The 22292-nt window shown below is 37.8% G+C and overlaps 1 protein-coding gene and 1 pseudogene across 4 annotated transcripts in view; one reads left to right on the top strand and one right to left on the bottom strand.

Moving 5' to 3' along the window:
- SUPT3H (SPT3 homolog, SAGA and STAGA complex component) overlaps positions 1-22292 on the top strand; it is a 542602-nt gene that overhangs the window by 161067 nt on the left and 359243 nt on the right. The gene's annotated exons all lie outside the window — the stretch shown is intronic.
- LOC111821113 (poly(rC)-binding protein 2 pseudogene) lies at positions 13803-14904 on the bottom strand (annotated as a pseudogene).

Genomic DNA, 22292 nt, shown 5'->3' with positions numbered 1-22292 from the left:
CTTTTTTCTTCACCTCTTCCTGTACTTTTCTCCTAGTAAATTAGAACCCTGAGATTAATCAAACCTTGTTGCTATTTTCAGCATTTTAAAGCTGATGCTTGAAACTAATATAGATACAAAAAAATGAATACTTCTGAGAAATTTGGACAACTGCTATACACATGAACTGTTCTGCTGGAGAGCTGAACACCCAGTATTCATAACCAGTCCATTCAGGTGTGGCAGGAATGGGCTTAGTTTTGTATCTTTGAGATTTGAAGCCAATCTGTAAGAGTGTATTACCGATAATCTTAACTGGCCAGAGACAAAGTCTCTTGCAGATTTGCTTGGAAAATAAATTTTAAAACACCAGCAATGAACACACGTATAATACTTGACTCTTCACGGAGTCTTGTGTGTACAGGATGCCGTTTTGAGCCTATCACCAGTATGATGAAGAGGTGTTGTTATGTCAGAGAGCTTCATTGACATGCCCATGATCATTTAGCTAGTGACAACACCAAATTGTTGGACTCTAGAGTCCATATTCTTTTCTAGATTCCTCATGGAAATGTCTTGATTTTAAAATTAATTGTAAATATTAGACTCATGATATCTTAGAGTTACTTTATATAATCTTTTGCATTTTTGAAAAAAAATAACAGAGAGAAGTTATGCAACATTCTTATGTTACTAGTTAGAAACAGGCCTACATCTCATCCTTGAGGTGAGAAGAGGCATTCCGAGGACAACTCTGGAGATGCTGCGGAAATGTTAGATCCTAGGGAGAAAGACCTGGCGATCTGCTTTTGTAAAGATTACAACCTAGAAAACCCTATGGGGAAGTTTTACTGTGGCACATCAGGTCGCTATGAGTTGAAAATCGACTTGACTGCACCTAACAATGACGACGACAGGGAAATGAAAATCATTGGAAGGTCCAAGTTAAGTAAAATATCATATTCACATTCTGAACACAGGTGAGAATTCCAGATTTGGAATTTTAAAAGAAAATAATAAACAAAAAGAAAACTAACTAAAACACTGGTTTTCTCTGTAGTTATTCATCTTTATTTCGATGATGATGTACCATCTCACCTTTTAAAGATTATGATAAACTATCCAGATGTGCTTTAGTTCCCTTAAATTGAATTTCACTGAGCTAATTTCACCTACAAGAGATTTGTGGACTCAGTCAACAGTCAAAAAACATAAACATTTAATTTGGCTGGAGTGGAGACTGAGAAAATTTCATACTATTATAGTCTTGTTCTAATCAGAGAAAAATTTAAGGAAACCCAAAGTACCACATAAAGTCCTCAATTGCCATTAACTCAACAAGGCTACATTTGCACCCAGTGTCAAACTACTTCTACAGACTTGTTCAAAAAATTTTTTTTCTTTCTTCCATCAACCCCAGGAACAATAAATAACATACATCTCTGTAGCTCAATACAAACATTGCCAAGAAGTCCTATAAAATAGTAAATTTCCTGCCTAGAAGTCATTACCAACAGTTGTTTTCCAAATCAGAGCCTTTCCTAAATCAAAGTGAGCCAACTATTAACTTCCTGTGTTGAAAGGGAGGAGGGAGAAGTATCAAAAGCAAGCTCCAGGGGTCTGTTTTCCCATGTAACCATTCCCACCTCCTGAGGGTTTGGCCAGTGGGTCTATTTTGAGCTGCCAGACTCAAAGTAAATAATAATTTTATTTAGCATCTTCTTTATATACTGGCTTGAAGCATAACTTTGTACTTTAAAAATAAATTGCGTGGCAAGCAGTTTATCCTTCTTCACTGGTATTTATCACTTTTCACATACTTTTATAGGCCTGGAAATACTTGGATGAGTCTTACTTTAAGAGATTTTGATTATATGATTGTTTTGGCTAAAAAATAACAAAACTACATTTCGTCCAATCAGAATGTTAGGGTTAGACTCTGAGAGGTGACTCTGATCACTGATTGAGGAACCAGGTCAGAATAATCTAAAGAGCCTTTTTTTTTTTTTTTTTTTTAACTATATCCTCAAATATTTTGACTGGATAGTTTTGAGGGGGTTCCTGTGCATCAGGTATTTTTAGAAAGCTTCAGAGGAGATGACTGTGATGGATATCCATGTCAGGAACTACTTAAGGCCAACATTTTACTGTTTTAAGTGAGTAAGGTGAGGCTCAAATATGTGAGGTGATTTGCCCACAGCCTGCTGATGGCAGAGCCCAGACCATACCCCGGTCTCCTGCCTGGAGGCCCATGGTTTTTCTCTACTTTATCAAGTCACCACCTCATTTGGATATTTATACTAATAGTGGAAAATCCTCTCTTCTTTTCCCACTTGTTTCAAACTAGTGAGTTTCTATTGTATGGGATCATTTTAGGTTGTAGATTGTGGTCATATGAAATGCTTTTAATCAGCTCTGATATTAAATTATAAGCTCCTTCCGGATAGGAATTGAATGTAAGAAATTTTTTAAATATATATCTGAGCAGTGTTTTGTACAATTCTTATAATAAGTTCTCACTTAAGTGTTTAATAAGCAAATAAGTAATTCTGATTTGGAATAATGTAATGTCTTGTGCCACAAACACTTGGTTCATGGCCAGTGCTCAATAGTGTTTGTTGAATGAAAGTCAATCTTCAGGGAACCTTTTAACAATTTTAGCTATAAGAATAGTAATTCCATTTTGCACATAGTTTCTGCATAATTTAGCATAATTCAGTAATTTAGAATGATTTTTATTTTCTCAGAATAATTATTTTGTTTTTTTTTAATGTGTAATGGCAGCACCGTTGTTGCCTCTGAAAGTTAGAATGCATTTAAAAAGAGGAATGGACTTAATGTGAGACTGTTATGTCATTATCTCCAACTTTAGCTTTCTCCATCTGTCAATGAATGAGTTGGTCTAGATTTCAGCTCTAAAATTATAAGAATATTTTCTGTAATTATGAAGAAAACTATTAGACCATAATTGCAGAATTCTTTTTTCACCTCCTGATCAGTTGCAGTCAAGCTTCCGTATTCATCACTCCACTAAAACCACTTATTCAGAGTTCAGCAGTGACATTGGAGTTGACAAGTCTAGTTGTATCGCTTCAGCACCAGAGCAGCAGTCTCCTGTCTCCAGTTTCCCATCCCTCTAATCAGGCTCTGTGCGGCAACCTGAGTGATTTTATTTTTAAAATATTTTTGTCTCTTGATGTCATCTTATGCCCTAGTTCCCTCAGTGGTTTTCTTGTTGCCTATAGCTGTGGTTTTTTCTTCTGTTAAAAGCAACTCATTGTGCTTAGAGAAATTAACTTCGCAGCTGAAGACAGTTGTTGTTGCTAGGTGCTGTGAAGTCAATTCCGACTCATAGTGACCCCATATGATAGAGTAGAACTATTCCATAGGGTTCTCTTGGCAGTAATCTTTATGGAAGCAGATTGCCGGGTCTTTCTCCCCCGGAGCCACTGGGTGGATTCGAATCACCAGTCTTTTGGTTAGCAGCCGAGTGCTTAACCATTGCAACACCAGCGCTCCTGCTAGTGTTTGAAAAGAAGAACCGCAATACAATAGTATGGAAAATATCATAATACATCTGTAATGAGAGTATTTTTGTGAAACTGTGTTTCAGTTTTATCTGTATATCTCTCTTTGCTTATTTAGCTAGCTAGATATATTACATATGAGTATGAGGTCATGATGTAATATATATTTCTTATTATGAGTCACATTAAAAAAAAATTTTAGAACCCTTTGGTCCAGAGATGTTAGAACCCAAACTCCATTGTATGGCATTCAAGACCTTACATGGTTATGCTAAGCTTTCCCTTCTGCTCTTAGTTTATGTGGCAAAACCTTTCCCTTTCCCATACTGTGTCCCAAAACCAAACCAAACCAAAACTGTTGCTGTTGAGTTGATTCTGACTCATAGTGAGCCTGTAGGACGGAGTAGAACTGTCCCATAGGGTTTTCAAGGAGTGACTGGTGGATTTGATCTGCTGTCCTTTTGGTTAGCAGCTGAGTTCTTAAGTGCTACACCACCAGGGCTCCATACTGTGTCAGGTGCATGTATGTCCCCATCCCTTTGCTCACAGTGTCCACTTAACCTAGAAACATGGAGAGCTCAACTTACTCTGGCCCAATTTTCCCTGAACTTCATGGAATCAGGGATCCAGGCTCAGGGATTGTAAATAATTTAAAAGCTTATGCAGTGATAGAGCCAAGATTTTACCTTGGGTGTCACTGACTTTGAGTCCCTGGGTGGTACAAACAGTTAACACACTCAGCTGCTAACTGAAAGGTTGGAGGTTCCAGTCCACCCACAGGTGCCTCGGAAGGAAGGTCTGGTGATCTGCTTCCAAAAAGTCAGCCATTGAAAATCCTGTAGAGCACAGTTCTACTGTGACACACATCGGGTCGCCACGAGTCTGAATGACTCAGTGACAACTGGTACTAGTATTACTGACTTACTGACCCAAGAATTTGTGTTTCTAACAAGTTCCCAGGTGATGACCATACTGGTGGCCTGGAGACCACATTTTGAGAACCACTGTAAGCCATAAGTCTCCCACAGAGAACCTTTAGAGGCATAGTACTCAAATTCCAGGGCTTGGTGGGGCAATGGGTAAGCACTCTGCTGCTAACTGAAAGGTCGTTGTTTCTAACCCACCAGCTGCTCTGTGGGAAAAAGATGTGGATGTCTGCTTCTGTAAAGATTTATAGCCTTGGAAACCCAGTGGGGCAGTTCTACTATCTTCTAAATGGTTGCTTTGAGCCAGAATAGACTCAACAGCAGTGGGTTTGGTATTTTTTTTTTTTTTGGTACGCCAGCCTACCGAATGAGAAACTTTGAGAGGGGTGCCCAGCAATCTGTGTTTTATAACACATCCTCCAGGTGATTTTGGTACATGCTGAAGTTTGAGGACCACTGCTATACAGGTTTACATACCCTTTTCAACTTCTACTCTTTCTTCAGCCAAGTGCAGAAAGAATCTTATTCTTCCTACTCTTAGGACTCTTACTACTCACTCCTGTTTCTTACCCATCCTGAAAATCATAACACAGTGCAGGCTCCTGTCAGATATGTTAGATTATAAGAAGATTTCCTTCCTTCCCTCTTTCCTTCCTTCCTCATCCTACTTCACCCAACCCTGCTCCACCCCAGTCTGCCCCATTACCAGGCACTGTGTTTGGCAGAGGAGATACAGCAGTGAGCAAAACAAAGTCCTTCCCCTCATAAAAATAACATTCTGTGAGGCAAAGCAGATAATAAAATGTATCTCTATATGTCTGTCTTATATGATATGTAAATACACGCTGCTCCACCCCAGTCTACCCCATTACCAGGCACTGTGTTCGGCAGAGGAGATACAGCAGTGAGCAAAACAAAGTCCTTCCCCTCATAAAAATAACATTCTGTGAGGCAAAGCAGATAATAAAATATATGTCTATATGTCTGTCTTATATGATGTGTAAATACAATGTGGTAATGCTAAATGCTTTGAAGAAAAATAAAACAGGATGGGGAACTAGAGAGCGATGGGAAGTGCTATTTCAATAGAGTAGTCAAAGATGGCCTCTCTGAATACGTGACATTGGAACAGAGTCCTCAATTAAGTGAGGGGGGGAGACATATGGATATATGAGGGGCAGAGGGAAAGGCAAGATTTGAATACATGTAAATACCACTACCTCAATGGCCTGTTTATAGAAATAAAAATAAATGAGCACTAGTGAAGGCATTTGCTATGTAGGAATTTTTCATTTTATTAAAATTTTTGATGAGCAGGTGCTATGGCCAAATGTTAAGGAAGTGAAAACAACTATGTTTTATCATATAGTTATATGTGAAAGAGCCATATATAATGGTATTTAGCAAATGAGACTGTGCTCTTATAGACGAAGATACATAAGGTTGCTGCTCTTCATTTACTCTCTGCCAGGATCTTCTGAGATGAATGTTTACCAAATGGTTAAAAAATAGCCTTAAATTTGTATTGCCAGAAGTATATTAGGGTTTATGAAAAGATACAACCAGGTGGTATGAGATTGCTCCTGGTAGGATTCTCCAAACAGGTTAAGTACTTTGCCTGGGTAGGAGTTCGAGGCACTATAAAGCCTTGTCAAAATCATTACTTTTTGTTTCCACGGTAACCCAGTGCTGTGGCAAGAATGAGAAAGGAAGAGAATTGATGACAATTAAAAACATGTATTTCAGGTACTCCAACATCTGATACTGTAAAAACGGCATGGGGGCAGTGTCTGACCTCTATCTTCACAAGGGGGAAAGGAGAACCTAAGATCAGGAACCCAGTGCTGATTCCCATGAGGCAGAGGGCAGACATACTTGCTGTGTCTGCTAGCTTTACTAATGCTGGCACCAACTGTCTCTCCCGCAGCACTCTCTGCTTCTCTGCTGGGTTCAGTTATTCATTGCAATGGCCACACAGAACTCACAGACCACGTTCACGATTATGGGGTTTATTAGGGAAGTAACAGTTACAGTTCAGGCTCAGGAACACTCAGGATACAGTTCTTCCATCAGGATAGCCTCTACCCAGCTGTGCTCGCAGGCACACCTCTCCCTGTCCCTCAGTCTCTCCCCAGAGGCACTCAGCTTTCTCTCTTCTTGGGCTGGAAAACCTACCACGCCATCTCCTGCTTCTGGGTCTGTGCTGCTGGATCTTTCCTCTCGTCTGTCCTTCCTTGGTGGTGGTGGGCCCCTCCCTCTGCTCTGGAACTGGCTCTCTTTTAAGGCAAAACTGACCAGTCCCTTTGGTGTAGGCCACAATTACCCTATCGCACAATCACCTGGGTGGGAGTTATAAGCCCATGGCTAGAAAGGCCACGTGCAAAAGTAATTAATCGCATCACAGATACCCTTGGAATTTCTGTTGGAAATGTTCTCAGTAAGGTTACTAAATGGTAACTAAGCATTTATCTTTCCTGTGAAATTTTAGAGATTGGGATGCATTCATGCTAAGAAGCTTTTTAATAGGTTATTTTTGGTTGTGTAGCCAATTTAAAAAAAAATAGAGGCTTTATGGATTTTTAATCATTTTTTTCTGTCCTTGCTCATATACTGAATTTTCTACTTTATAAGTTTAAAGTGTTGATCATCTGCATGTTTTTTTAAGACTTATTAGTTATTTAGGAATTTTGGCATTCAGTTAAAAACTCCAGGAAGGAAGAGACTTGCATGATTTGATAGATATTTTTTCTTTGTGGCTGGATTCAGAAAGTTAAGAGGTTGATGAAAATATTGAGAGAAATATTTACTGAACTTTTTTTTGTTTTTTAAATGTGTTTTAGGTGAAAGTTTACAGTGCAGATTAGTTTTTCGTTCAAAAATTTTATACACAAATTTTTTGTGTGACATTAGTTGCAATCCCCACGATGTATCAGTACTCTCTCCCTTTCCCTGGGTTCTCAGTATCCATTCATCCAGTTTTCCTGTCCTTTCCTGCCTTCTCGTCTTTGCTTTTGGGCAGGTGTTGCCCATTTAGTCTCATATGCTTGATTGAACTAAGAAACATGTTCCTCATGTGTTATTGTTTGTTTTATATGCCTGTCTAATCTTTTTTTGGCTGAAATGTGGGCTTTGTGTCTTCAGTTCTGAGCAGTGTGTCTGGGGGCTGTAGTCTTGGGGGTTCCTCCAATCTCTGTCACACCAGTAAGTCTGGTCTTTTTTTGTGAATTTGAATTTTGTTCTTCATTTTCCTCTTGCTCTGCCTGGGACCCTGTATTGTGATCCCTGTCAGAGTGGTCGATTGTGGTAGCCAGGTACCATCTAGTTTTTCTGGGTTCAGGCTGGTGGAGGCTGTGATTCATGTGGTCCATTAGTCTTTTGGACTAACGTTTTCCTTGTCTTTGGTTTTCTTCATTCTCCTGTGCTCCAAATGTGCTGGGACCAATAGATGTATCTTAGATGGCCATTCACAAGCTTTTAGGACCCCAGACGCTACTCACCAAAGTAGATGTTGAATATTTTCTTTATGAACTATGTTATGCCGGTTAACCTAGATGTCCCCTGATTTACTGAACTTTTGATAAACCATCTCAGTAGCTTGAATCAGAGTTTGATTCTGACACTGGCAAAGTTACAGTTCAGTTTTCACATCATATGAAACTGTCTGTCTTAGTCATCTAGTACTGCTATAACAGAAATACCACAAGTGGATGGCTTTACAAAGAGAAGTTTATTCTCTCACAGTCCAGTAGGCTACAAGTCCAAATTCAGGACATCAGCTCCAGGAAAAGGCTTTCTCTGTTGACTCTGGAGAAAGGTCCTTGTGATACATCAGTCTTCCCTTGGTCTGGGAGCATCTTGGCACAGGAACCTCAGGTCCAAAGGACGTACTCTGCCCCTGGCACTGTTTTCTTGGTGGTATGGGGTTCCCATGTGTCTCTGCTCGCTTCTCTTTTATATCTCAAAAGAGATTGGATTAAGACACTGTCTAATCTTGTAAACCTCGTCAGTATAACCTCATCACAGTGATAGAATTTACAACGTATAAGGAGATCACATATAACCTCATCATAGTGATAGAGTTTACAACACACAAGGAAGTCACATCAGATTACACAATCATACAATACTGGGAATTATGACCCAGCCAAGTTGACAGATATTTTGGGGGGACACAATTCAATCCTTGACACTGTCTTTGATCATAGTATTAATGATAACTTTCGTTTTTAGTTTGTATTTAGAGTATGGTTTACTTATATTCCTCAAGGAATGATTGCTCTCTAGGATGTCCAAAACTCAGGCTAGAAAGCACTTGTTTAAAGCTGAAATTGTTCATAAATCAACTATCTGTGAGAATTTACTTAGGCCCATGATTCCCAAAGTGGAACTGAGATAATTATATCCCCAAGGATTATAGAAAGTCACCAGATAAGAATGATATATTTTCAGTGGGCATCAGATTTACATCATGCTGAATGATTTACAGTTTCTTGAAAGTCACATTTAGTGAGGTTTAATTTCCACACAATAAAGTTCACCCTTTTTGAGTGTATAGTTTTGACAAATGAATACAGATGTGTAACTATCACCACAATCAAGATAGAGAACACTTTCATCACTCTCAAAAGTTTCTTTGTGACCCTTTATAATCAGTACCCTCTTGCGCACCCCAGCCTTTGCCAACAACTCAACTGTTCTTTGTTCCTGTAATTTTGCCTTTGCCCGAATGTCATATTAATGGAATCATACAGTATGTAGTCTTTTATGCCTGACTTTTTTCATGTAGCATTATGGTTTTGAAATATATCCATTTTGTTATCTGTATCAATAACTTGTTGCTTTTTATTGCTGACTACTATCCCTCTGTATGTATGTACTATAAGTTTTTTATTTGTTTACCAGTTGATGCACATGTGAATTTTTTCTAGTTTTTGGTTATTGTGAATAAAGCTATTATAAATATTCACGTACTGGCCTTTGTACGCACGTACGTTTTTATTTCTGTTGGGTAAATACCTACCTAGGAGTGGGGTTGCTGGATCATATGGTTACTATATTTAACTTTGTACAACTTTCCTTTCCTACTAGCAGTGCATGAGAGTTCTAGTTCCTTCACATCCTTGCCAATGCTTGGTATTGTCAGTCTTTTAAATTTTAGCCATTCTAGTGGGTGTGTAATGGTATGTGAATGTGGTTTTAATTTGCATTTTTAGTGACTAATGATGCTGAGCATCTTTTCACGTTCTTAGTCATTTTAGTGTCATATTTAGAGAAGTGTTTGTTCAAATCCATTGTTCAGTTTTTATTGAGTGTGTGTGTGTATGTGTGTTTTGCCTCCTTATTACTGAGTTGTGAAAGGTCTTTATTTATTCTAGATAAAACCAAAAAACCCAAACCTATTGCCGTCAAGTCAATTCTGACTCATAGCAACCCTACAGGACAGAGTAGAAGTGCCCCATAGGGTTTCCAAGGCTGTAAATTTTTAAGGAAGCTGACTGCCACATCTTTGTCTCACAGAGTGGCTGGTGGATTCAAACTGCTGACCTTTTGGTTCGTAGCCGAGTGCTTAACCACTGTGCCACAAGGACTCTTGTATTCTGGGTATAAGTCCTTCATCCATATGTTTTCTAAATATTTTCTTCCAGTTTGTAGCTTATTTCTTTGCCTGCTGGGATTCCATTATATGTATGTTAGACCATCTCATATTGTCCCACAGCTCTTGGATCCTCTGTTCTCTTCTTTTTACTTTTTTTCACCCTTTCTGTTTCTGTATGGATAATTTCTTTTCACCTCTCTTCAGGCTTACTAGTTCTTTCCCTTAACTATGTCCTGACTGCTAATGTGCCTAGCTAATGAGTTCTTCCATCTCTTATGTCCTATTTTTTTATTTCTAGCCCTTCCATTTGATTTTCTTTTTTCTTTGTAGTTTACATGTCTCTGCTACAATCCCCCATCTGTCTTGTTGTGTCCTTTCACAGAAGAATCTGTAACATATTAATTCTAGTTATTTTAAAGCTTCTATATATTAGTTATATAAAGTTTCTATATAAGGTAGCTATGAATCGGAATCGACTTGATGGCACATAACAACAGCATATAATATTTCCAGTATCTGGGTCTTCTCTGATATTGGATTTGTTGATTACTTTATCTTTTGACAGTGGGTTTTTATTTAACTTGCCTTTTTTTGAGTGTTTTGTAATTTTCAATTGAACACTAAATAGTGCTTGTAGAGGAACAGTATAGAGTGTACTAAGTAATATTTACTCCTGTAACTGTTTCTGTTAGGTGTGGGTGGTTGAATCAGTCAGTGATTGAGCTTGGTTTGGATTTTGTTGCTACAGTCACCTTTAGTGCACCATTTTGCAACTTCTTCCAATGGTGGGCTGATGTTATTTTGTACTTAGTGTGGGGTCTGTAGTGCCAGAGGGTTTTTCTCAGTGTTTCAACTCCATCCTCAGCTTTCAGCCATCCTTGCTTGCCTGTTCCACAGAGGAGGGTCTCTCTCTGTACTCTTGCTCTTCTCCCAGCAGTAGGCTGCTGTTGCTTTTTACTGGATATGAGGCTTGTAGTAGGTACAGAATGGAGGTTTCTCGGTTCTTCTTGTCCAACCGTAGTTTTAGGTGGGTTCTGTGCACATGGGCCTCAGGCGGGTGGCCTTTATTTACCTATCACACCACCTTTTGGCAATCAAACTTTGCCCTAAATATCTGTGAGGGTCTTGGGTTTGGAAGACTTCTGCTTTTCATCTTTGTGTGATCCCAGGCCCATGAGGGTTCATTGCTCCCTCAGTGGCTTAAGGCTTTTGTTTAGAATGAGAAAATGGTCAGGAGGATGAGGTTCAAATATGTGCCATTGAGGAGGGCTCTCTCCTGCCCTTCTCCTATTCTAACTTATGAGAATCCGTGGAGGCCCGTGGAAAAGATCATTCGAGTGAGTGTGGATTCCTCTTGTGTCTGAGGCTCCTAGTTATTCTTAAAAGTCATGTTAGCCCATGCTGTGATCAAGGCACCAAGATACGCTTTGTGTGTGTTGGGGGTTCACAGCTATGTAATAAAGAGGGAGGGTTAAAGTCAAGTAAGACACAATTCATCCCCTCAAGGAGCTATGACACTTAAGTTTGATAGCTCTTAGCAGGAATGGTGCTTTCAAATGTACTTTTTAAGGTACAGTTTGTGAGGGTTGCAACCTGAGCATTTGTGTATTAAAAAAAAAGAAAGAAAGAAACTCTACAGGTGACTTTGAGGCAGTCCCCTGGCTAAGAACTGCAATCCAATTCTAGAAGGCATTTACACACCTAGGTAGAAAAGGGATAACAGTCATAGGAGAAGCACACAAAAATGCTGGAGGACTTCAGAGGAGGGTAATTATTCTTTTAGCGGGAGGATGGACTTTGTAGGAAAAATGTAGTAGGAGCTGAGATTTGAAAGATGGAAATGATTTTGACACTGAGATTGAGTGAAGGAAAGAAGGAAAGATTGTCTAGGCAGAAGGAGAAATGTGACCAAAGGCATGAATTAGGAAAGCCTGGTGCCTAGAAATGGCCAATCTGTTTTGCTAGAGAAAGGACTGCATGAAGATTTATAGTAGGAAATGCTGGGAAAATATTTGTTGAAGAACAGAGAGAATGCAATAGGAATTCAGACAATTGAGAGATTTTTCTGGCTTCTGTACTCTTAGAGAGCCCTGTTCCAGAAAAGTATTGCCCTGCATAGAGGTCAGGTCTCCTGAGGTAGGTGGAATCTACCCAAAACGTATAATGTGGCTGTGAACTAGTGTTTCTTCTTCTGTAGGCCAAGAGGCACTTTTATAGCCAGGCCCAGGTAACATTTCCTCTGGACACCATAATTTATCATTTAAAACAGTAACCTACCTCAGAGGTAGGGACGTTTGTGGACTAGTTAAAGGATTTTATAGGAGCTTGTTATCAAGACCTAGAATACAACCTTAGGGTATCTAGATTTTTCCATGTATAGCAAAAGCATTGTATCTCCTACAAATTATACTTGCTTTGCTTTTCTGAGCAATTTTAGACTGTGTTCATTTTTTTTTCCCTGTTTACTTTAATTTCTCATTTAAACATATAAATTTTACAGGATTTTTTTTTGTTTGTTTCAATTCAGTATGCATTTCAGGCAGTTAGGAAATTCACCATAATTCACTTACATATAAAAAATGTTTTTACCAGCTAAAACAATATTTTTAGTTTCAATATTTTTAGTTTAGGGTTTGCTGTGCTTACAGAATCTATGTATGTTGTACTCATTCATTTTTATGGAAAATCTTTACATCTCTAGACTGTGGATATAGTACTTACATTTTTGGTCATTTAGTTTTAGACTAATTTTCAAGAAAGCATTTGGTTATGTATTTAAGATGTTTTCTCTTCTACTCCAAAGCCCTACTTTTGTGCTGTTCCTCCAAATACTTGCCACAGGCCTATTTTTTTGTAAAGAAGCTTTCAACATTCTAGAAACTTTTAGCTGCCTTCTTTGGAAACCTGCCTCATATGAATGATTTTTCAAAACAAATAATATTATAGTGAGTTTGTTTCTTAATTGACAAGAACATAATTGTGAGTCACCCCTCAATCTGCCAAATGGGTGTTTAAAGAGAAACACATTGGTATCCTTGTTAATAACCTTGGTTTTAAACATGTGAGAAGTGTATAACATGTTTTATAATAGCCATTATGAACCTATATTTTAAAATTCTGTTTCATTTCTTTGAATTTGGACCCAAATTTCTTCTTTATAAATCCCAACCCCAAATCCTTTGTTGTGCAGTTGATTTGGACTCATAGCAACCCTATAGGACAGAGTAGAACTGCCCCATAGGCTTTCCAAGACTGTAAATCTCTAGAAGCAGACTGTTCCATCTTTGTCCCGTGGAATGGCTGGTGGATTCAAACCGCCAACCTTTTGGTTAGCAACTGAGTGCTTTAGCCACTGTGCCACCAAGGCTCCTTTTGTTAGTTTATAACCCAGCATTAATTTTTGGGATGTTGGACCATGTTGTGATGGTGGTGATATATGTGTATGTGAGTGTGTATTTTAAACTGCAGCTTGCAGTTTCTACTTTCAAGAAAAAGATTAGGACATTTATGAATTGTTTTTGAAAAATTTCTGGCATCACTGGACTGAACTGAAATGTATTAATATTTCACTCTTACATTTCCGAAACAAACAGAAAATAATTTAAGAGCAGAACAAACAAAAAACATAATAGGGAGAAGCTAACTAAATATTGATCTCAGTGTTAATAGCTGAATAAAGAAAGCAATTAAACACTTTAATTAAAAAATTACGAAGTTATTATACAATTGTACAGAAACTAAAACATGGAATGTTTTAAAACATGGAATGACTGGTTATTCAGAAATTACATAGATGAATTGGTATATGTGATGTGCATGATTCTAGTAGCTATTCTCAATGACACGTGTCTCTGAAGAAAGGCCAATGATGGTAGTAGATCCAGTGATGGTAAACTGCCTATCAGTAGATCCTCTCCCTGGGTTGATAGTTGTATCTATGCCTCAGGTATCTGGTGGATATCGTTGATTTTGGATCCTTGATACTTAATTATGCAGCCAGTTAAATAGTTGGAATGGTGAATTCATAATAGTAGTCTGAACAGGTGTATCCAAACCTGCCCAGTACTCTTTCAGTGCTGCTGAATTCAGTGATGCCATGTATCACAAGAAAATAGGACAAATGCAGCTTGATCAAATCTGGTAGTGGATTGGCATGCTGACCTTGAATGGTAGAGGCTTGACCATCTGCAAGATGATGGAGAACCAGACAGCTTGGTCATGCCTCTCAGTGAGGGTGGGAAGTTAGGGATGTAGGGACAGGACTGCAGCACAGCCATGCATATCTTTTTGACACACTCCATAATGGATTGCAGAATGCAGCAATAGTGACAGACCCTAAATCAAATTGAGGAGCATATTTCTTGCCAGTTTGATTTGCGCTTCTTTACTTGCTCTTATTTCTTTGATCTTGCAACCACCTTTCCCAATGAGAGAGCCCCACTGGCTAGCGGGGACCGTATGCCTCAGGGTAACTGGAGGTGAGGAGGGAGCATCTGCTGTTTTTTTTTAGTTGTTGTTTGTTTGTTTCTTATGTGTATCTGGTGCCAGGATCTATAAAATGAGTTCATATCAGGATATGACCTTTGGTTCTGCACCTTGATAACAGTATACAAGTGAGTCAGGTGAGTGGTAGGAATATTTGTGGAAGCCATTTCTACATCATGACAGCTTACAATAACTATATAGACAAGTAATTTTTAAGCAGTAAATATATTGCACTCACCCCAAATAAAAAGTATCCCCCAATTCATCCTTCCCTTAGTGGGATTCCAAAAATGCCTACCATCACTCCAAAGTCACTCAACGTGAGGGAAATGTGAAGGGAGAAGTCACTGTGGAAAGAGACAGCTTTCTTACCTGACTGTAATGAGAACATCTTATTTTGCTGATTTTTTTTACAAAAACATATGACCATGTAAACATATCTTAGATCTCTCCAGGGCCATGGGAAGGGCTGATACAAGTGAGGAGACTGGAAGCTTAGGCTTCCTTAACTTCATGGTGGGTGTTTAAGATGAATTTGAAAATTATTATGAGACCAGGAAAACATAAAAGAAATGAACCAAAAAATATAAATTTGTCAATACATTACTAGGAAATAGTAAAAGTATCTCTCCAGTATTTATATATACTTTGCCAAATAAGCTGTATGTAAAAGCTCCAACTGATCTTTAGAATTTTGTCTCCATTTTTCTCCAGCTCTGTCTGGAACCCTCTATGATGATGCCTGTCAGAGCAGTTGGTGGTGGTAGCTGGGCCCCATCTAGTTGTGCTGGACTCAGTCTGGTGGAGGCTGTGGTAGTTGTGGTCCATTAGTCCTTTGGACTAACCTTTCCCTTGTGTCTTTAGTTTTCTTCATTCTCCCTTGCTCCCACTGTGGTGAGGCCAGTGGGGTATCTTAGATGGCTGCTCACAAGCTTTTAAGCCCCCAGAAGCTACTCACCAAAGTAGAATGTAGAACACTTTCTTTATAAACTATGTTATGCCAGTTGAGCTAGATTCTGAACTTATTTTTAATTGAAATCAAATATTTCTTTTGTGTTTAATCTTTGCTCAGCCTTATGCTGGGTTCTGTGGTGATTATAAAAAATTCTTATCCTTTGAGAGTTCATAAATCTTATTAGGCTAATCAAGTATACTCATGTGGAATAATTAAAGAGTAACTTATGACATTATGATAATGACATCTAATAACTGTGTTTGTGCCTGCACACATGTGTGTGTGTGTGTGAGGGAGGGAGAGAGAGAGTGAGAGAGAATTATGTTATCCTTAATCAACTCACTGAGCTACCCTGAGAAACAAGGTCATTTTCTAGCTGCAGAAATAGAATTAGCAAGTCAATTTTGGAGCAGGACCAGGATCTGTGTCATTTGCCTCCTACGAATGTTCATTCTTATCCTTTTCCCCTAAGTTTCTTATCTTTTCTCTCTTTGCTAAATACTGAAGCATTTTTTATAATGCTAAGTTTCATAAAGTGGAATTATACCAAGACAAATTATTATTGTTTGACAAATCTCATTTTCCTCTCTGAAATTCTGTCACTGGAGAGATTAAAGAAAACAGTTCTGGATTTGACCACAGAATCCATGTTACTGTAAGTAAGTCATTTAACCTCTTGCAATAAAGAAGGGATAACGCTGTCTTATATAATTTATAGCGTGGCTTTGAGAATCGAGATGATATGTTTAGAAAATACTACTGCTCAAATTTTATTTGTGTTGACTCCCTCCACATGGCTACACTAGTGGCCATGTATTTGGGGATTATATCAAAAAAACAGTAACCTCTTTACATCAGCCCATTAATTTTAATCTGCAGCTTGTCGATTTCTTTCTGAACTACTTCTAGATGTCTTGGCATGGCCATTGATAAAAACCATATTGGATGTCAGACTCAGAGAGCTGTGTCTTTAAAATTAAGACATTAATGTTGTCTAAGCCAGTATTCTATTGATTTTTTTCTGCCATACCATAAAATCTGTTGTAGTAAATCCAGGCATCGGTGTCTCCTGACAGCTTCCCTTTTTTGATGGGGAGTAAGAAGGAAGAGATAGGAGAGAAGGATAAAATAAACTTCTCAAAGTTTTGTTTTCTTTGTCACCATTTACTCCTTTATTTTCCTAAAAGGAAAAACTGTATTTCAAGCATTAGAAGGTTTCCTTATCTTGATATGGGGAGTGGTGATTTCATCTGATTTTCTAGTCATAGATGGTAGGCCCCTTATAGAACAAACTGTGTCTTCAATTGTTTTCACCACAAAGAACAAGCTGTGCACAAAGTCATCAGATAAATAGTCAGGACCAAGGTTTCTAGGTTTCGATATGTGGTTAACTTTCTATCAGTATTTATGTTAGCCTTTTGACTCTGGAATTTTTTGTTCTCATTTATAAAGCCTGGACCTTGAATATTACATTACTCTTATTAAGGAAAGAACATATTGTAAAGAATTGAAAATACTGGGTTTAGAAAAAAATGTCTGTTAGCTATGTGAAGCATAAAGCGTCAGGTGGGTATGATATAATTCCAATGAAGAGTTTGTGTCAAACTGCAGGAAATCTCTTCCCTGCCCTTAACACTATGAATTTGTGACTTTACAAGTTGTATATGATCCTCTTATGCCTGTTTTTGGGCTCTTAAAAAAAAATTCTATTTCAGTGCCTTTTTTATTAGGTCATTTCACATCAATTTGAGTTTTGGTGGTTTGTAGTAATAAAGAAGAGGCACCTTGGTGGCGCAATGGTTAAGCACTTAGTTGCTAGCTGAAAGTTTGGTGGGGTTCAAACCCACCCAGCGGCTCTGAAGGAGAAAGTCCTGACGATCTGCTCCCATAAAGATTGCAGCCTAGAAAACCATATGCGGCAGTACTTCTCTGTCAAGGAGCCCTGATGGAGCAGTGGTTAAGTACTCGGCAGCTAATCAAAATGTCAGCGGTTCGAACCCACCAACTGCTCCACAGGAAAAAAATGTGGCAGGCTGCTTCCATAAAGGCTCCTTCACTATGAGTTGGAATCAACTTGGCGGCAATGGGGTTTTTTTTTTTTTTCCGCCCTACTCTGTCATATGAGTTCACTATGAGTCGAAATCAACTTGATGGCACCTAACAGCAACATCAGTAATAATGAAATGACCTTTACGATAATAACATAAAATAAATAAAATTATATTTTCTTCATGAAGCTTTTTCCCTTGTCATTTGACCAATTATTGATCCAAATGTTTATGTCATACCTGAGAAGACTGTATAGTATCCTTTGGCACGGTCTTGTGTAATGAGTAGGGCCTTGGGACCTATATAAATTGCTAGATGGTGCATTGGCAAATGACAGTATGCTTGCCTGGTATTTTGGAATAAGCTTGAGATACAGTCAAGGGGAAAATACAACAGGATCTGCTCACAAATTAAATAAGAAAGGAAAAGTGAATATTGACTCATATAGTATACAAATTTTGACCTTATAAGAAAGGGACATAAAACAAACATTAGTAATTATTAGGGATGTATTAAAAAAATGAAGATTTTTAAATCTATTTTTGGTAGAAATGAAACATAATAGACAAACACAAAAGATGAGCAGGGTCTAGAAGAATTAATACATTAGAGGGATAAAAGGAGAAAAATGGAGTGTTCACAAGAAGAAAAGATTTTGAGAACTCTACCTTTTTGAAAAAAGTTATTGAGTAGAAGTTCTAAATTAAATGTTGAAGATAAAACCATGACCTTAGTTGATTCTGACAAAGAAAATTAGGGAAATGGGCACCATTTTCTGTTTGTGAGAGCCTCTTAAAAAGGTTCAAGGGAAGAACCTGATGATGTAACAAGGAGAAAATAAACTGCAAGGAAAGGAGACAGAGATGGGGCCAAAGAATTTTTTTTCTTAAACTGAAGGAAGGAGGAGAGAGGTAGGACATGCAAGATAGAGGCATACATGAAAGTAAGTGAAACATGCAGAGGGAAAGAAACACAGTTGGAGAAAGTAAAAGAGAAACTCAGTAGGTTCTGAAGTTAGTGAGAGACAAACCACCGTCATTCATTTGTGCTGAGGGTTCAAAATAAATACTTAAATAACCACTGTTCATATTTCTTAGTATGATGTTCACCACCTTCAGTTTTCCATTTTAGAGCAATTTTCTATGATTATGACAACTACAAATGACCACCTCTACCTTGGTGACCTTGTTTTTAAACACTTGATCTTAGCCAGAAGGCTGAGAAGCGATGTGACCTTCTTTTTAAAGGTTGCCAGTAAATATTAGCTCATCTAAATTAGCCAAATCCGCTCAGAACCTATTGGGCTACTTGAGGGTAGGGTCAATGTATATATTAAACAGAGATCTTTAAGGGTCCTTTCAAAATTTTTAAAACTATATTTTAGGAGGGGAAAAGAGTGGTTCACTGCTTAAGGGGCACTGAGCTCTATTAAGGGTGATGGAAAAATTTGGAAATGGATAGTGGTGATGGATGCACAATATGATGAATGTAATTAATGTCACTGAATTGTACATGTAAAAAATGTTGAAATGGCAAATGTTTTGTCTGTCATATATTCGTGATATATATGTACCATTTCAACCTTTTTTACATGATGCTCCAGTGGCACAGTGGTTAAGCGCTTGGCTGCTAACCGAAAGGTTGTTAGTTCTAATCCACCAGGGAAAGATATGGCAGTCTGCTTTTGTAAAGATTACAGTCTTGGAAACCCTATGGGGCAGCTCTGCTCTGCCCTATAGGGTTGCTATGAGTCAGAATTAACTTGACAGCAATGGGTTTAGTTTTATATATATATATATCTCACAATAAAAAAATTCTATAAAGAGTTTGTCATATGCTTTTTAAAAAAGTTTATGTATAGTATCTGGAGACAAACATAAGACACAGAGTACAGGAAAACCCAGGTTGATGCTACTTATGAGAGACGAAGAAGGAGAAAGAAAACCCCCCATATCAATCCTCCCCGAGTATCTCCCCTCCCACTCTGGTGTTTTGAAAGCTTTTTCTTCTGATTCATGACATTAGATGCACCTATCTTGTCATTTCATCTTCTGTTGATAGTATAAGGATCTGAGTAAAAAGTGTAAGCGATGCAGTACTTTTATTTCTCTCATTCAAAAATTTATATGCCAGTTGTTTTGTAACGTTGGTTGCAGTCCCTACAATGTGTCAGCACTCTTCTCCTTTCCCTTTCTATCCTGGGTTCCCCATGTCCATTCGTCCAGTTTTCCTGTCCCCTCCGGTCTTCTCGTCTTTGCTTTTGGGCAGGTGTTGCCCGTTTGGTCTCGTATTCTTGACTGAACTAAGAAACACTTTCGTGTGTTACTGTTTGTTTTACAGGCCTGTCTAATCTTTGGCTGAAAGGTGGACTTTGGGAGTGGCTTCAGTTCTGACTTAGTAGAATGTCCAGAATGCTGTACATTTTAAACTTGGCTTTAGGATTTCTGGAGCCCTGGTGGCACAGTGATTAAGAGCTATGGCTGCTAACTAAGAGGTTAGTGGTTCAAATCCACCAGCCACTCCTTGGAAACCCTATGGGGCAGCTCTACTCTGTCCTGTAGGGTTGCTATGAGTTTTTTAGAGTTTTTGAGTTAGGTTTTCTAGTTGAATGGTCGCTGTAGGGACTGTGAAGCAATTATCTTACTCCGATTGTTGAATGGGAACCATGAATGCAGTGACCATATTCAGTTGAAGTTGTGTTTTTCGCCTCAGAATGACAGTGTTACTATGTGTTTAACTGCCTGTGTTTAGCTGTCTTTCTCTCTGTCGCCCATTTTCTTTGTCTTCGTTTGTGTGTCTGTCTCTGTTTCTGCTTTATTTTAAATTTTTCCCTATGTCAGCTTTAAACCAGTATGATGGGAGGCACTCACAACAATCAGACAGAATGTTAGATTCTAAAGTATAGTCAGAATGTAACTTCCATTTTCAGTCTGTGTTGGCCTAGAGAGCTACTCAGCAACAGAGCTCCAAGTGGGTGAGGACCTGATTTAAAGTTCCTGGAGGGGAGAGCCAAGAAGAAAATAGAAGAAAGAAGAATGCACAGGTCAAAAAATGAAGATTGTAGATCAGAGTTTAGGAAAAAGCAATTGGGTTAGGGGAGGAAGTTGTAAAATAATTATGTTAAATAGTTTTCAAAAGCTATCATTTTAGATATATAATTTAAAAAATGCTGATCATGATCTAGAACAATGATTCTTGTCCTTGATTGCACATTAGAATTACCTAAAAAGCTTTAAGAAAGTACTGGTGCCTGGGCTCCAATCTAGACCAATCAAGTTAGAATCTCTTGAGGGTGGGTTTCCAGCATTGGTATGTTTTTCAAATCTGTAGATGATTCTCATGTGCAGCCAGGGTGAGAATGACTAGTCTAGAATGTGGGGTTGATGCATTCTGAGTGAAATGTTAAACCATATATTTATTTTTGGAAACTTTTTTTTAACTACTGCCTTTTAGAATAATAAAACATTTTAAAATATAAAAATCAATGTCCCTTTTCTTGGTCATGTGTTGATTGTTAAGCCTATCCAATTATTATCACATTATTGAAACTCCTATTTAAAAACAGTTGTTTTATATATCTATCTATCTATACCTATTTCTATATAAAATAGAATTGAGTAATAATCCTGTGAAGCAGAAAGAAGGAAAATTGAAGATTTCACCAGTGTTTATAACAAAAAAAATCTTATTTTTGTCAGGTGATTGCATTTTCATTGAAAATTATCGGAAGTTGCATTCGTTTGACCTGTTATTCTCTGATCAAATCAGTATAGATCAAGTATAGATGGTAGTGTCTGTTAAATTCTTAACATATGTCTTTACTTTAACTAGATGATTAGAATGCCAAGTTCTTTTTCATTAAAACCATAGAAATTGTGGTATTACTAATTCATAGAATTCTTTCTGTTTCATTTTATCAAGAATATTAAAAACTATCTTTAGAAATTAGTTATTTCCTAAATTTTTCTGATCAGAAGTAAAAAAAAGAAAAAAAAAACTGTTTCCATCTTTCTTAAATATATATTTTTAAGAGAGGGCCAAGGTATTTTTTTAAGATTATGTATTTTTCTTCTCACACTTGTTTGTAATTGCTATCATGAAATTAGAACATAAAAAAAATCAACCTGTTTCTTGTCGCGCCTGCAAAATTGTTAATATTTTCTTTGGGTTGACAGACGAATACTGGAAAGCTGGCATTGGTTTCAACATTTCTATGAGCTAAGATTCCAGACACCTTTTAAAATCATATTTAATCATGTGAACATCAGAACAGAAAATAAAGGAAAGAAGAGGGAGACATTTTGAAATGCCTGCCAGTCATCGAGCCTATCCCTTTAAATGTGGCAGCAAAGGTTATCCTAAGAAATGTTTGCATTGAGCCTTTTGACCATCCTAGAACTCAGGAAGGATGCAGCAGTTTTGTTAGTTAAAAAAACACTATACAAATATTGTGGATTTCTGCATGACATTAGGGGATTGAAAGCATTTTGTCATCCTGTGATAAGCACAAGACCAGGTGTCTCTATTCTGTGGCTTAGGATGTGGGTTTCTTTGGTTCTGCTAGCCTCAGACACCAGGGGAAACAACTTTCATATGCAAAATGAGCTGTTTTTCTTTTTTTAAGCTTCATGTAGCTTGGTATTGTAAGATTTAACCGTGGAATCTGTACTATTGACCATTTTGTGACAAACTATTTTCTGGTTTTTGTTTGTTTTTCCTAGAATGTGGATGGGTCATGCTGAGGAATTACAAATGTATTGTTTGCTCAAGAATAA

The sequence above is a fragment of the Trichechus manatus genome, unplaced genomic scaffold (assembly GCF_000243295.1).
Source record: "Trichechus manatus latirostris isolate Lorelei unplaced genomic scaffold, TriManLat1.0 scaffold00065, whole genome shotgun sequence".
Taxonomy (NCBI): Eukaryota; Metazoa; Chordata; class Mammalia; order Sirenia; family Trichechidae; genus Trichechus; species Trichechus manatus.
The sequence above is the reverse complement of the archived record's forward strand: the minus strand, read 5'-3'. Positions and strand labels throughout refer to the sequence as shown.